Consider the following 13,054-nt stretch of genomic DNA (forward strand, 5'->3'; position numbering starts at 1 on the left):
GTGATGGAGATTAAACAGTGCATATCATTATTTTGCTAGCTAACGAGAAAGGACTAAGTTACTGTTAAGCAACATGTTGCAATAGGAAGAAAGTGAAGGGATTTCAGGGTTTGTGACTCCACGGGCTCTGGCGCAAACACGGACAAGCCAGTGGCTAGTGCTGATGGATTCCGCATTAGTCCCCTAGAGAATTTTGATTGTATGGACATTCAAAACTGGCTGAAATGGATCAGGCGCTTTGAAAGGTACAGGGTAGCATCAGGCTTAAACGTGTTAAGTTAATACACTGATCTACTCTATGGGTGATGAAGCCGAGGATATATTAAATGCTTCAACGTTGACTGAGGAAGAGAAACTTAACTACAGTGCTGTTAACTTCTTCGATATAGGTGGTGCTCTTTTAATTTTTGGATAAAAAAAACGTTCCCGTTTTAAACAAGATACTTTGTCACGAAAAGATGCTTGATTATGCATATAATTGACAGCTTTGGAAAGAAAACACTCTGACGTTTCCAAAACTGCAAAGATATTATCTGTGAGTGCCACAGAACTGATGCTACAGGCGAAACCAAGATGAAATTTCAAACAGGAAATGCCCCAGATTTTGGAGGCGCAGTGTTCCAATGTCTCCTTATATGGCTGTGATTGCGCAAGGAATGAGCCTACACTTTCTGTCGTTTCCCCAAGGTGTCTGCAGCATTGTGACGTATTTGTAGGCATATCATTGGAAGATTGACCATAAGAGACTACATTTACCAGGTGCTCGCTTGGTATCCTCCGTTGCAATTATTGCGCAATCTCCAGCTGCGTGCATTTTTCCATTTGCTTCAGAGGAGAAACCCAACTGCCACGAATGACTTATCATCGAATACATATCTGAAAAACACCTTGAGGGTTGATTCTAAACAACGTTTGCCATGTTTCTGTCGATATTATGGATTTAATTTGGAAAAAAGTTTGGCGTTTTAATGACTGAATTTTCGTTTTTCTTTCTTAGCCAAACGTGATGAAAAAAACGGAGCGATTTCTCCTACACAAATAATATTTTTGGAAAACCTGAACATTTGCTATCTAACTGAGAGTCTCCTCATTGAAAACATCCGAAGTTCTTCAAAGGTAAATGATTTTATTTGAATGCTTTTCTGGTTTTTGTGAAAATGTTGCCTGCTGAATGCTAGGCTTAATGCTATGCTAGCTATCAATACTCTTACACAAATGCTTATGTAGCTATGGTTGAAAAGCATATTTTGAAAATCTGAGATGACAGTGTTGTTAACAAAAGGCTAAGCTTGTGAGCCAATATATTTATTTAATTTCATTTGCGTTTTTCATGAATAGTTAACGTTGCGTTATGCTAATGAGCTTGAGACTATGATTATGCTCCCGGATACGGGATTGCTCGACGCAAGAAGTTAAAGACTGTTTTGAAACGCATTTTATAGGGAGACAACATTATATTTGAGAGAGCTAGGTTTAATATGCACAAACAGGAGAAGGGTGAAACCACCGACAGTTTTAGCACAGCTGTCACAAACTAGCAGAACATTGTCAGTTTGGTACGCTCAGGGAAGAGCTGATCCGAGATCAGATTGTAGTGGGAATAAGAAATATATCACTTTCTGAAAAGTTACAGTTGGATTCCCGGCTTACCTTGTCCAAAGCTGTAAACCAGGTTAGGCAGAGTGAGACAGTAAAAAGACAGCAGACGATGCTGCACGACAGCAGCTCCTTGAAGAGCGAAGAGAGTGAGGAAATACATGCATGTTCATACCGAACTAAAAAAAACAGAGGGGAACACAGAACAGAGACAGACGTGGAGAAAACAATCACAGACAGCAACAGTAGCTAGTTCAAGTGTTTGTCGCAAATGTGGGAAATCCCCTTTCCACAGATGGAAAGATTGCCCAGCAAAGGATTTGGAATGCAGGAACTGTCACAGGAGAGGACACTTTTCAGCTGTCTGTCAATTAAAGCAAATACATGAGGTTTCAGAGGAGGTACAGCAGGACAGCATCTTTCTGGGAGAAGTAAAGGAAAACAATACTGGCTGGCATTCAGACATTAAACTCAAAGGGGAGGTTGTGTCATTTAAACTAGACACTGGTGACAGCTATCCCAACTAGGCTGTATAGGCTATATCTATAGCAGAGATGGCCCTTTGCTCTCTACAAACAAAAAACTGTACGGGCCCAGTAATAAGATATTACCAGTGGTAGGGCAGTTGGTGATTAGACTGGAGAGTAAAGACAAAAGTGCCCTCCAGCCTGTCTTCGTCATTGACTCTCTGGCCAGACCATTGCTGGGGCTGCCAGCAATTGAAGCATTGCAACTCATTGAAAGAGTGAGCGAAATGGAGGACCCAGGTGAGCTTTTCAAAAATAAATTCCCAAAACTGTTTTCTGGTATAGGAAGGATAGAAGGTGACCACAAAATCCAGCTGAAAGAGGATGCTGTCCCCTATGCCCTTACCACCCCCCGCCGGGTACCTATCCCTTTATTGGCCACAGTAAAGGAAGAGTTGGAGAGGATGGAAGAAATTGGGGCGATGTCTAAAATAGAGAGTCCCACAGACTGGTGTGCAGGGATGGTGGTGGTCCCAAAAGCCAATGGGGACATAAGGATCTGTGTGGACATGACTAACTTGAATGAGGCACTCTGCAGAGAGAGACACATGTTACCATCAGTGGAGTAGTCACTGGCTCAGTTGGATGGCTCACTAGTCTTCACAAAGCTGGATGCCCGCTCACGTTTCTGGCAGACACAGCTGTCGTCAGGGAGTAGGGCCCTCACAACGTTTATAACACCGTTTGGCCGTTACTGTTTTAATGTTTTGCCATTTGGAATCGCTTCCTGTCCTGAGCATTTCCAAAGACGCATGTCCCAGCTGTTGGATGGGCTGAGTGGCGTCATAGTCCAAACGGAAAATGTGCTTGTGTGTGGAAGGGACCGAGCAGAACATGATGTAAGGCTCACAGCAGTTCTGACCAGACTCCAGGAGACTGGCCTGACACTCAATGAAAAATGCACTTCTGCACAGTCAGAGGTATTGTTCTTGGGACAGACAATCAGTGCAGCTGGAATAGAGCGAGACCCGGAGAAGATCAGCGCCATCACAGATATGCCCATACCCCAGAATGTGGCTGAAGTCAGGACCTTCTTAGGCATGGCCACTATATGTAGGTTCCTCCCACAGTTTTCAGATACAACCAAAACCCTGAGAGACTTACTAGCCAAAGAGAATGACTGGTCATGGGGTCACGTGCAACAGGTGACGTTTGACAAAATCAAAGGAGACCTGGCCTCATCATCCTTTGGGCTAGGGTGGTCCTCACACAGACGCAGGACAACATGGAGTGACGTCCAATAGCATACATCTCCCGAAGCTTATCCGACACAGAGCAAAGGTATGCACAAGTGGAGAAGGAGGCGTTTGCTAGAGCGTTGGACTAGTAACCGGAAGGTTGCGAGTTCAAACCCCCGAGCTGACAAGGTACAAATCTGTCGTTCTGCCCCTGAACAGGCAGTTAACCCACTGTTCCCAGGCCGTCATTGAAAATAAGAATATGTTCTTAACTGACTTGCCTGCTTAAATAAAGGTAAAATTAAAAAATTAAACATGGGCATGTGAAAGGCTCAGCCAATACCTTATTGGCCTGCAGTTTACAGCAGAGACTGACCACAAACCACTGTTGGCTCTGTTAGGGACAAAAGCACTGGACGACTTGCCTCCCAGAGTTCTGCGCTTCCGCCTCAGATTACTGTGGTTCATCTACAAGATGGTGTATGTGCCAAGGAAGCCACTGATCACAGCAGATGCACTCTCCAGGGCCCCAATTAAACGTCCATGATCAGAGGAGGAGCATTGTCTAGAGGAGCATTTCAGACCAAACTGCAGCAGATTGCAGAGGGGCAACAACAAGACCCCATCTGCCGACAGATGCAAAAAGGGATGGCCCAGGCAGGAGGAAATGCCTGAGCTGCTGAAGCCCTTTTGGGTGCACCAAAGTGACTTCCACTGTCATGGAGACCTTCTCCTGAAAGGACAACGGAGAGTTATCCCAGAGATTCTACAACCAGGAATGCTAGACAGAGTGCATGAGGGACACATGGGGATAACCAAATGCAGACTGAGGGCTCAATAGTCAGTGTGGTGGCTTGGTCAGAGTACTCAGATTGTCAAGCTGGTGGCCCAGTGTGAGGTCTGTACAAATTGTCAACCTTGTCATCCGGAGCCAATGACGGCAACAGAGCTGCCAAAATTACGCTTATCTGCTAGTGGTAGATTACTATTCAAGATACATTGAAATAGCAAAGACACCCATAACCACATCAGCTGGAGTTATCAATAGATTAAAGTAATTTTTCCAGGCAAGGGGTCGCTGAGGTCCTGGTTACAGATAACGCTCCCCAGTTCTCTGCGATCTCCTTTTCTGGTTTTGTTGCAGAATATTACTTCACACATGTGACCAGTAGCCTCCATGCACAGAGTAATGGTGAGGCAGAGAGAGTTGTGGAATGCTGAAAAAGAACAAGGATCCATACAGGGCTCTGTTAGCTTACAGAGTTACACCACTGCATCGTGGGCCGTCGCCTGCCGAGTTCCTGATGGGCAGGAGGCTGCGTTCCCCATTGCCTGTCTCGCCGGCTCAGCTTAAACCCTGGGGCAAACGGCTGAAACAAATGCAAACTGTAGACTTTAGATACAGTGCTACGGAGAGGCCAAAGCTGGCCGAAGGTCAACATGTGTGGATTACAAACTCAAAGACACCAGCAATAGTGCTGAGGAAAGCGGATGCCCCACGCTCCTATGTGGTGGACACAGGCTCAGAAGAGGTACGAAGGAACAAAATACAAAACATCTCAGAGCTCTTCCAGATCTACCAGCCACACCGACCGAGGCCACAGAAAATGCACAAAAAGAGGGTGAAGGAGGGGGAATGCTCACAGAGCATCCCAAAAAGGGATGTGAAGCCACCAGAGTGGCTGAAAGATTGTTACGTGAAGGGAAAACATACTGTTGGGGACCATACCCAGCAAAAAGAGACTGTACCTAAGTTAATGTTCATACTGTGTGATTTAATGCTTTCATACTGTTTCAGGATGTGAAGTAGCATGTTAGAGAATAATAATGGTTTCCAAATTGCATTTCAGTTATGCTTCAGTGGTTATGCATGTTGAGTTCTTCTTCATTGGAGAGGGGAAGACGTAGTAGGATGTCCCTTGGGGGTATTCGTACCTAGGTATGACATGCGAGGGTTAGGTTAGTAAACATGCTGGAGCTAGAACCTCGTTGTCGTGTGTCCTTATTTTAGATAATACTACATTTAGTATCACAATACTCAATACCTTAAAGACACTCAATACCATCAAGATACTCAATACCATCAAAATACTCAATACCATCAAGATACTCAATACCATCAAGATACTCAATACCAAAATGATACCACAGCAAAACAAGACAGCATTTTAGCCAAAGTCACAGAATGGCACTTCATCCAGACAGATGAACTCAGCTACTGCTCTGTTCAATCATTGGGTATCTTTTGAGATCAACATCATGATTTTAATTTTTTACGTTACCAGAGAATAAATTAAACAATCAATTTGACTTTGTTTTTATCAACCTAACTACATAACACCATTATGGTAATCATTTACTTGAATGGTAAATCTCTATTGATAAACGAGGTAAATCAAAATGTAGCCTAGGCCTATTCACAATAAAGGTAAATGCATATTCAATAGGAGTGTGCACATGCATTGAGTTATTTCACTTTTTGGGGGCTGATTTCATGGGGCTACAAATATAAAACAATCTGTATCCCTTCCATTTGGGACTTATTTGTTGTATTGATCAACAACATTTGCATGGAAGAAGCTTATTTTATAAAAATGTCAGCTGTCTCTTTAACAAGTAATGACATCATTCACGAGGCAAGGCGGACCATCAGACCACAGTCAGTTCACTGAGGCAATATATCTTTAGAAGAGAGGTGAGAGAGAGACCGAACAAGTGTCTTAATAACGTTTTTGGTGCATTAGACCACTGCACCACTCGGGAGCCCCTTTAGCTGTCAGTCAGCTAGAAAGGAAAGTTAGCCTAAAGCTGGAAGCTACCCGTATCTTCTTGCATTGTAAAGTGTTCTAGCCTGTATATACATTGTTTTATGAACAGTAATTAACAGTTTTAAAATGTCTACATGCTGTGTCACGTTACTTTATGTTAACTTCTGTGCAGCATGAGTGTGGGGGGGGGTTGACAGCGCTGATAGACAGGCTTGATCCTTGAGACACATTTGACAGAAGTACCGAAACTAGTACCAAAGCATTTTACATGTTCTAGTCTTTTACATCCTCTCTCTACCAGTTCCTCCCATTCCCCAGCCCACATCCCACTTCCCTTCCTGACCTCCCAAAAATGCCAGAGCAAGACTCTATGAGCCTCTCTGGACTCTGTGGAGAGAACAGACTGGCTGGCAGACACACACACAATCAGCGTCTATGGTTGTGACATGTGCAAACAAATATGTTTGCATGCTATCATTATATCATAGCTGTAGGCAGGGCATACTGTCTGTAGTTTACCTAGTATGACACCCTGAATTAGTCTCTGTCACCCTAACCCAGATAGGACAGTCTCACTATGATATATGAGCTGCAAGATTATTAGAGAATGTACGGTAGTGGTTTAGTTACAATACAATATGAGCTAGATAGATTATTAGAGAATGTACAGTAATGGTTCAGTTACACTACAATATGAGCTAGATAGATTATTAGAGAATGTACGGTAGTGGTTCAGTTATACTATAATAAGAGCTAGATAGATTATTAGAGAATGTACAGTAATGGTTCAGTTACACTACAATATGAGCTAGATAGATTATTAGAGAATGTACGGTAATGGTTCAGTTACAATACAATATGAGCTAGATAGATTATTAGAGAATGTACGGTAATGGTTCAGTTACAATACAATATGAGCTAGATAGATTATCAGAGAATGTACGGTAATGGTTCAGTTACAATACAATATGAGCTAGATAGATTATCAGAGAATGTACGGTAATGGTTCAGTTACAATACAATATGAGCTAGATAGATTAATAGAGAATGTAAGGTAGTGGTTCAGTTACACAATGAAATCTTGGTTGAGGAGAATATTAGAAGATGTTGAATTGAATTGAACAGTGGAGATCTGGGGAAGACTGTATTAGAGGATGTACAGTGGAGATCTGGGGAAGACTGTATTAGAGGATGTACAGTGGAGATCTGGGGAAGACTGTATTAGAGGATGTACGGTAGTGCTAAGGGGAGGTCAAAGGTAAGGCATCTGGCAACCTCCCTCCCACCATCACTACTATTATCTGTAATGCTTACCCAGTCAGACAGACCAGAGACAACAGAGGTTTAGTCCTCATTCACGGCCCTCCTGCCACAGTGTAAAGGTGCATTTCCTTTTCACACGGAGAGAGACAAAGGGCCAATATGGTAGCCAGAGACGCTGCGAGGGGATAGGAGAAAGAGTGGAAAAAACACCTTACCCTCTCTCCGTCACTATTTAGAGCTTGTTGCTATTGTGGTCAGTGTTCCTGAATGGTAAATTAATGATGTGTGTGATACACACATCTGACACTAACTAGGTCAATCCTTTGAAGTCAGTCTCTCTCTCTCTTTCTCGCTCTCGCATCTCTCTTTGTGATGTGACACCCCACTCGGTCTTCTACACCTCCTCAAGGCACTGCTTGTATATATCTGTAGGGCCTATTATAGAGCGGTGTGGGGATGGAGAGAGGGCGGTTCTAAAGGAGGCCAGGAGATCAGGAGAGCGAGAGATCAATAGGTGATGGGCTGCATGAGGAAGGAAGGATGTAGGAAGCTGTGACATTCATTCCCACTTCCCAATGAGGTCAGCCGGGCTGTCAGAGGTGGATCAGGATACACTCTGCCTGCCATTGCTATGGGCCACTGTCTCAGAGACAGCAGTGGAAAGACCAGAGATGCTTTGTATTTACTTGTCATTAAGAAATTACTGTAAGTGGTAAAGAGGCACTTCCTGAAATTATTGTAAATGATAAAGAGGCACTTCCTGAACTTGCTGTAAGTGGCACTTTGTGGTAACTTAATAATAGTTCAACATAATACAAATTGAAATGTTTTGCTCTGTTTAGCTCTGGCCCTATATTATATAATACAGCTCTTATACCATATTATAATGTTACAATGTCAGCATTCAGGTATTTATTGAGAGAGTTTCCCTACTTATAATCTAAGCCTACAGATATTTACTAAGATGAGTTTCACTTCCCAACCAACTCCTAATTAACTAACATCAATGGTTGTATTCAGACAGCCGAGCAGACGGACCACTCCTTCGTTCATTGTCCCAGATCTGTGGCCATCATTAGAGACGCAGTGCCATGAGATAAACACACCCTCTGGAAAATAACACAAACCATGTCTCAGAAAACAACACAACACTGCAGCACTGCAGCACACATAACAGTGACTGCTCATAGCCAGAGGAGCTGTGTTAGTTACATCACAGTGACTGCTCATAGCCAGAGGAGCTGTGTTCATTGCATCACAGTGACTGTTCATAGCCAGAGGAGCTGTGTTCATTGCATCACAGTGACTGCTCATAGCCAGAGGAGCTGTGTTCATGACATAACATAGGAATTGAATTCTACAGTATTTCAATTAAATGTTTCAAGGACTAAATTACATGTATTGAAGTATTATATGTATTTATTAAGGTGTCTGTAACAGAATAAATGTGACAAAAACAAATGTAGACATTAAAAAACATATTTCTATAACTTCCAAAATACTTTTTTACAACAGTGAGGGAGTGCCAAGATAGAGGCACGATGGCTTCAACACAGTGCCCCTATCTGACATCTAGTGTATAAATCATTGGTTAATAAGCCTGACTAGAATAAAACACAAATTCAAATAGAGCAAACCAGACCCTTTACAGCTGTCCACAAAAACAGAACTGTGCCCTGACCTGTCTGTCCATGCCTTAATCCCTCTGTTTTTCCACCCTACATTCCTCCATCTGTCTATACCTCTGTTCCTCAATCCCTCTGCCCCTCAATGCTTCCATCCATCCCTCCCACAGGTATCTATCTATAGGCGTGAGTACAACCCTTTGTCCATCTAGAGCCAGCCATTCAGCCAGTCAGTCAGCTAACCATCCAGCCAGCCGACCAGAGGCCCAGGCCTCAACTCCACCTCCTCCCTCTGATTAGTTCTGAGAGAACTTGGATCTGATTTGGATGAAGATGGAGGATAAAAACTCTGACATATTAATGAGTAAATTGGCAGGCTTCCCCAGCACTTCCAGCCTAAGGAGCCAGAAGCACACAGGGTCACTCAGACCAATCACTCTGACACTTACAAACTCCAGTGGGGATCTCTCCCTACTCTAGACCAATGCCAGCAACCCAGCTCAGTTATAGTTCAAATCTCACTGTTCAGAGCCAACCAGAACAAGGAGAGGAGACCAACAATGGATCAATAAGTAGAACAAGGTCATCCAATCCACTAGACGTAACACGTCACAACTAAAACCTCCCCTCTATTTAGGAGTGTTGAAGTGTTGGATGTAGTGTCTGACAGAATGTGCCTCTGTTGAGGTTTTGGTCCAGGGCAGAATGACTGTTGGCTTAGGTTCAGCCTTACTGACACTACTGTAAGAGGTTCAACACTGGGCTAGGCTGGGCTTGTCTGAAGACATTATTGTTAGAGGAATAATAAGATAGATTTACGTCTGTCTCCAGACGAGAGGGAGGGACTGGGAGGCTGGCCATCTAGAGGGAGTCTTCTCATTCTGTAGAGTGGCTTGGCTTTAGTCCTGCAGAGCCAGAAACAGACAGTCTTCTGAAGGGCAAGTGAGGATAGGATGGCTTTGAACAAGGTGGGATAGATTGGGTGGGTCTTTGAAGTAGGTACGGTGGGTTTAGTGGGCATTTGAAAGCAAGTGGAGCAGTAGTCCGGTGATGCAATGATACCAATCCAGTTGTATCCGATAATGGTTCATTCCATGCTTTTCTACTGGACGCAGTGGTTGATCTTCCTACAGTAAATGATCCCCATTTACTACGAGACATACCACTCCAACTACAACAGCTGCTGTGTGTGAACAACTAAATATGCATAACAAAATATAGAGAGTGAATTATTGAGCTATTAGAAAGTTGTCTCCATGACGATTCAGACATATTGTCCTCCTTTTATGAAAGTAGCAGTGAATCAGAGATTAATGAATGCATAGGCTATGGCCCCCTGACAGATAAGTGCTGTAGTACTTATCACACCAGGTTGAAGTGAACCTTCTCTTCTCCTCTCTCATAGTAGCTTAGCACCATAGGAATACATTTTCATTCAATGTGTTTATAATAAATCCATCAATGGTTATCACTTCAATGGAGCCTACAGTCTCAATATTATGAATCATTATCATAGTACTGAGGCTACCATTGTGCTCTATAGAAATGGATCTGACTTAAACAGAACAGAGATTACTAACAAGATATGCACATATACCACCGGGAAGGGTAAGGCGGAAGGGCAGCATACATGATAGATCAATATCTGGAACAGGGGTAGGCAACCCTGGTCCTGGAGTGCTGCAGGTAGGACAGGTGGGTTGAATTGAGGCATTCGCTGAACTGATCAATTAACTTAGTAGCTCAGTGTGGTGCCTAGTTGGAAGGAAAAATCCTGCAGTATCTGCGGCACTCCAACAACAGAATTGCCTACCCCTGATCTGGAAGATCAAACAGTCTAAATCTGGCTTCATAGCATTACAGGAAGTGTAAAGGGCTCAGGTTTGAACCCAGACAATGGCCTCTTCATAACTCACTATCAAAAGAGCACCACTTCAACTTAGGCCCCTCACTCTTAGAAAGAAATGTCCTCTCTGGATCCTAAAATGGTCATTTGGCTCTCTGCATAGAGGCCCTTTGAAGAAACTTTTTGGTTCCAGGTAGAACTATTTTTGTTCCAAGTAGAACCCTTTTGGTTCCAGGTAGAACCCTTATGGGTTCCTGAAGAACTCTTTCCACAGAGGGTTCTACTTGAAACCAAAGAGGGTTCTATGGGGACAGCCGAAGAACCCTTTTGGATCCCCTTTTCTCTAAGCATGTAGAACCAGTCACTCCTCCTTAGGCCTCTCTGCCTTCTTCCCCCTCTTCCTCCCTCTCCTAACCACTTGACTCTCTCATCCACTCCTCTCTTATTTCCCTCGTCGCTTTCCCTCCCTTTTTGTCCTCATCATTCTCTTTCTGAAATCAGTCCCTGTTCTCTTCTGGTCTTTCTAAGTAGAAGAGTGAAGAGAAAAGCAGCAGCACCCCTCCATGGCTCAATGGTTTAGTCTGGTTGAACGGTGATAGATACTTTTGAAATGTCTATTTATTATATCTATTGCCCTTCAACCAGGCTAAACCATCGAGCCATTGGAGGAGGGCTGCGGCTGCGTTCCTGTTCATTTCTCTTCTCCCATCTCCTTAGAAAGACAAGAATGTACGTTGTGTCGTATGGCCCTGCAGAAAAGCCCAAGGCACAGCCTCTCAGCCTCAGTAGTGTTCTGTGAGGCGTTAACACAGATGGGAGAGTGGCATCGCTCGGTCCGACGGACACTCAGACCAGTGTGACATGTGAGCTGCAAACACTGCTACAGAGTAGCCATTCAGACGGGTAAACATCAGCACCTCGCAGCACAACAATGGAAACATACCTTCTAGCACTGAGGGAGGGAGGGAAGGGGGAGGGAGGGAGGGAGGAAGCGAGAGACAGAGAGGCAGAAAGAAGTCTAAAGATGCTCTCGTTTGTGCTTGCTGAATGAATGCAACGTACAGAACCTGTATAGAAACTGCAGATGAGGCTTTCCAGAGTTCCAGAGTCAGCTCACCGTGTTCCACACACAACCCCTCCCCCCTGCGTCTACATAACCTCGTCACATCCTCCCTAATCACTATCACACATAGATAGTCTCAGGTGGGCCTGCGTGGAGCTAGCACGTGAGCTCATCATGGTCCACACACATACACACACGCACACAGAGAGATGCACATACACGCACCCACACACAGCACTGCTGCTACTTCGTCTATTTCTCTACATGCCCTAGATGGTAAATGGTAAACATATCTAACGTACTGTACAGCATGTGTGTGACTGAGGAATACTATTCCGGCTGAGTGCCACACACACACACACACACACACACACACACACACACACACACACACACACACACACACACACACACACACACACACACACACACACACACACACACACACACACACACACACACACACACACACACACACACACACACACACACACACACACACACACACACCTGCAGAGAGAGATGAAGGGAGAATGGAAACTAGGGGTTTGGGGAGGAGGAGAAATCATCAGTAATCAGTTTGTCTTCTTACCTTATAGCAGGACACAGCTCACCTGGGATTCTCTGGAGAGCAGACGGAACACACCGCACCACTAACACCAATCACTCTCCTCTCATTTCCCTGCTAACAAACTCAAAACATCTCCCTCTCTATCCCTTGCTCTGTCTCTCCCTCTCTCTCCTGCTAGCCCTGGCAGGTTGGAAACGAGGAGATTGTACTACAACACAGGGGGGAGTGAAACTGGAGGGGGGGAAGTGGCAGACTGACGCGTCACAATCCTCCCGGGTGCTGAGCAGAGAGAGATAATGCTTTATGATTTGAGACGAGAGGTGCGTTAAGAGATGGGCTGTGATGCAGCAGATGGCTGAGGGGTTCTCCTGTGTCCATGTCAGCGATCCTGGAGCACCGGCTGCCCCCGTTTAGCGATGAGAGATGGTGCGGCCGGTGGAGTTTGAGGAAGCAGACTGTGGCAGCAGCAGTGTCTGCAGCATTAGCGATAGCAGTGTAGCAGTGTAGCAGTGTAGAGTTAGCCCATGCGTGCACTGAGTCGGGGCTGAGCTGGGGCTGGCAAAAGGGAGAGAAGGGATCAAACACTATCGATTGTGTCTTTCTCTCCTCTATCTCTC

At 44.4% G+C, this 13,054-nt stretch overlaps 1 protein-coding gene across 5 annotated transcripts in view; it reads right to left on the reverse strand.

Annotated features, from left to right (window-relative positions):
- The window catches only part of LOC123997943 (cyclin-dependent kinase 14), a 241,577-nt gene that overhangs the window by 195,640 nt on the left and 32,883 nt on the right, over positions 1-13,054 (reverse strand). The window contains exon 1 of one of the 5 annotated variants that reach the window (XM_046302684.1): positions 12,459-12,628. The exons of the other annotated variants lie outside the window; for them this stretch is intronic. The gene's annotated coding sequence lies outside the window, so the exon portion shown is untranslated. Of the gene's footprint in view, positions 1-12,458; positions 12,629-13,054 lie in introns of those variants that run through there. 5 annotated transcript variants of the gene reach the window in all.

This window comes from Oncorhynchus gorbuscha, linkage group LG15, assembly GCF_021184085.1.
Source record: "Oncorhynchus gorbuscha isolate QuinsamMale2020 ecotype Even-year linkage group LG15, OgorEven_v1.0, whole genome shotgun sequence".
In the NCBI taxonomy this organism is placed as follows: Eukaryota; Metazoa; Chordata; class Actinopteri; order Salmoniformes; family Salmonidae; genus Oncorhynchus; species Oncorhynchus gorbuscha.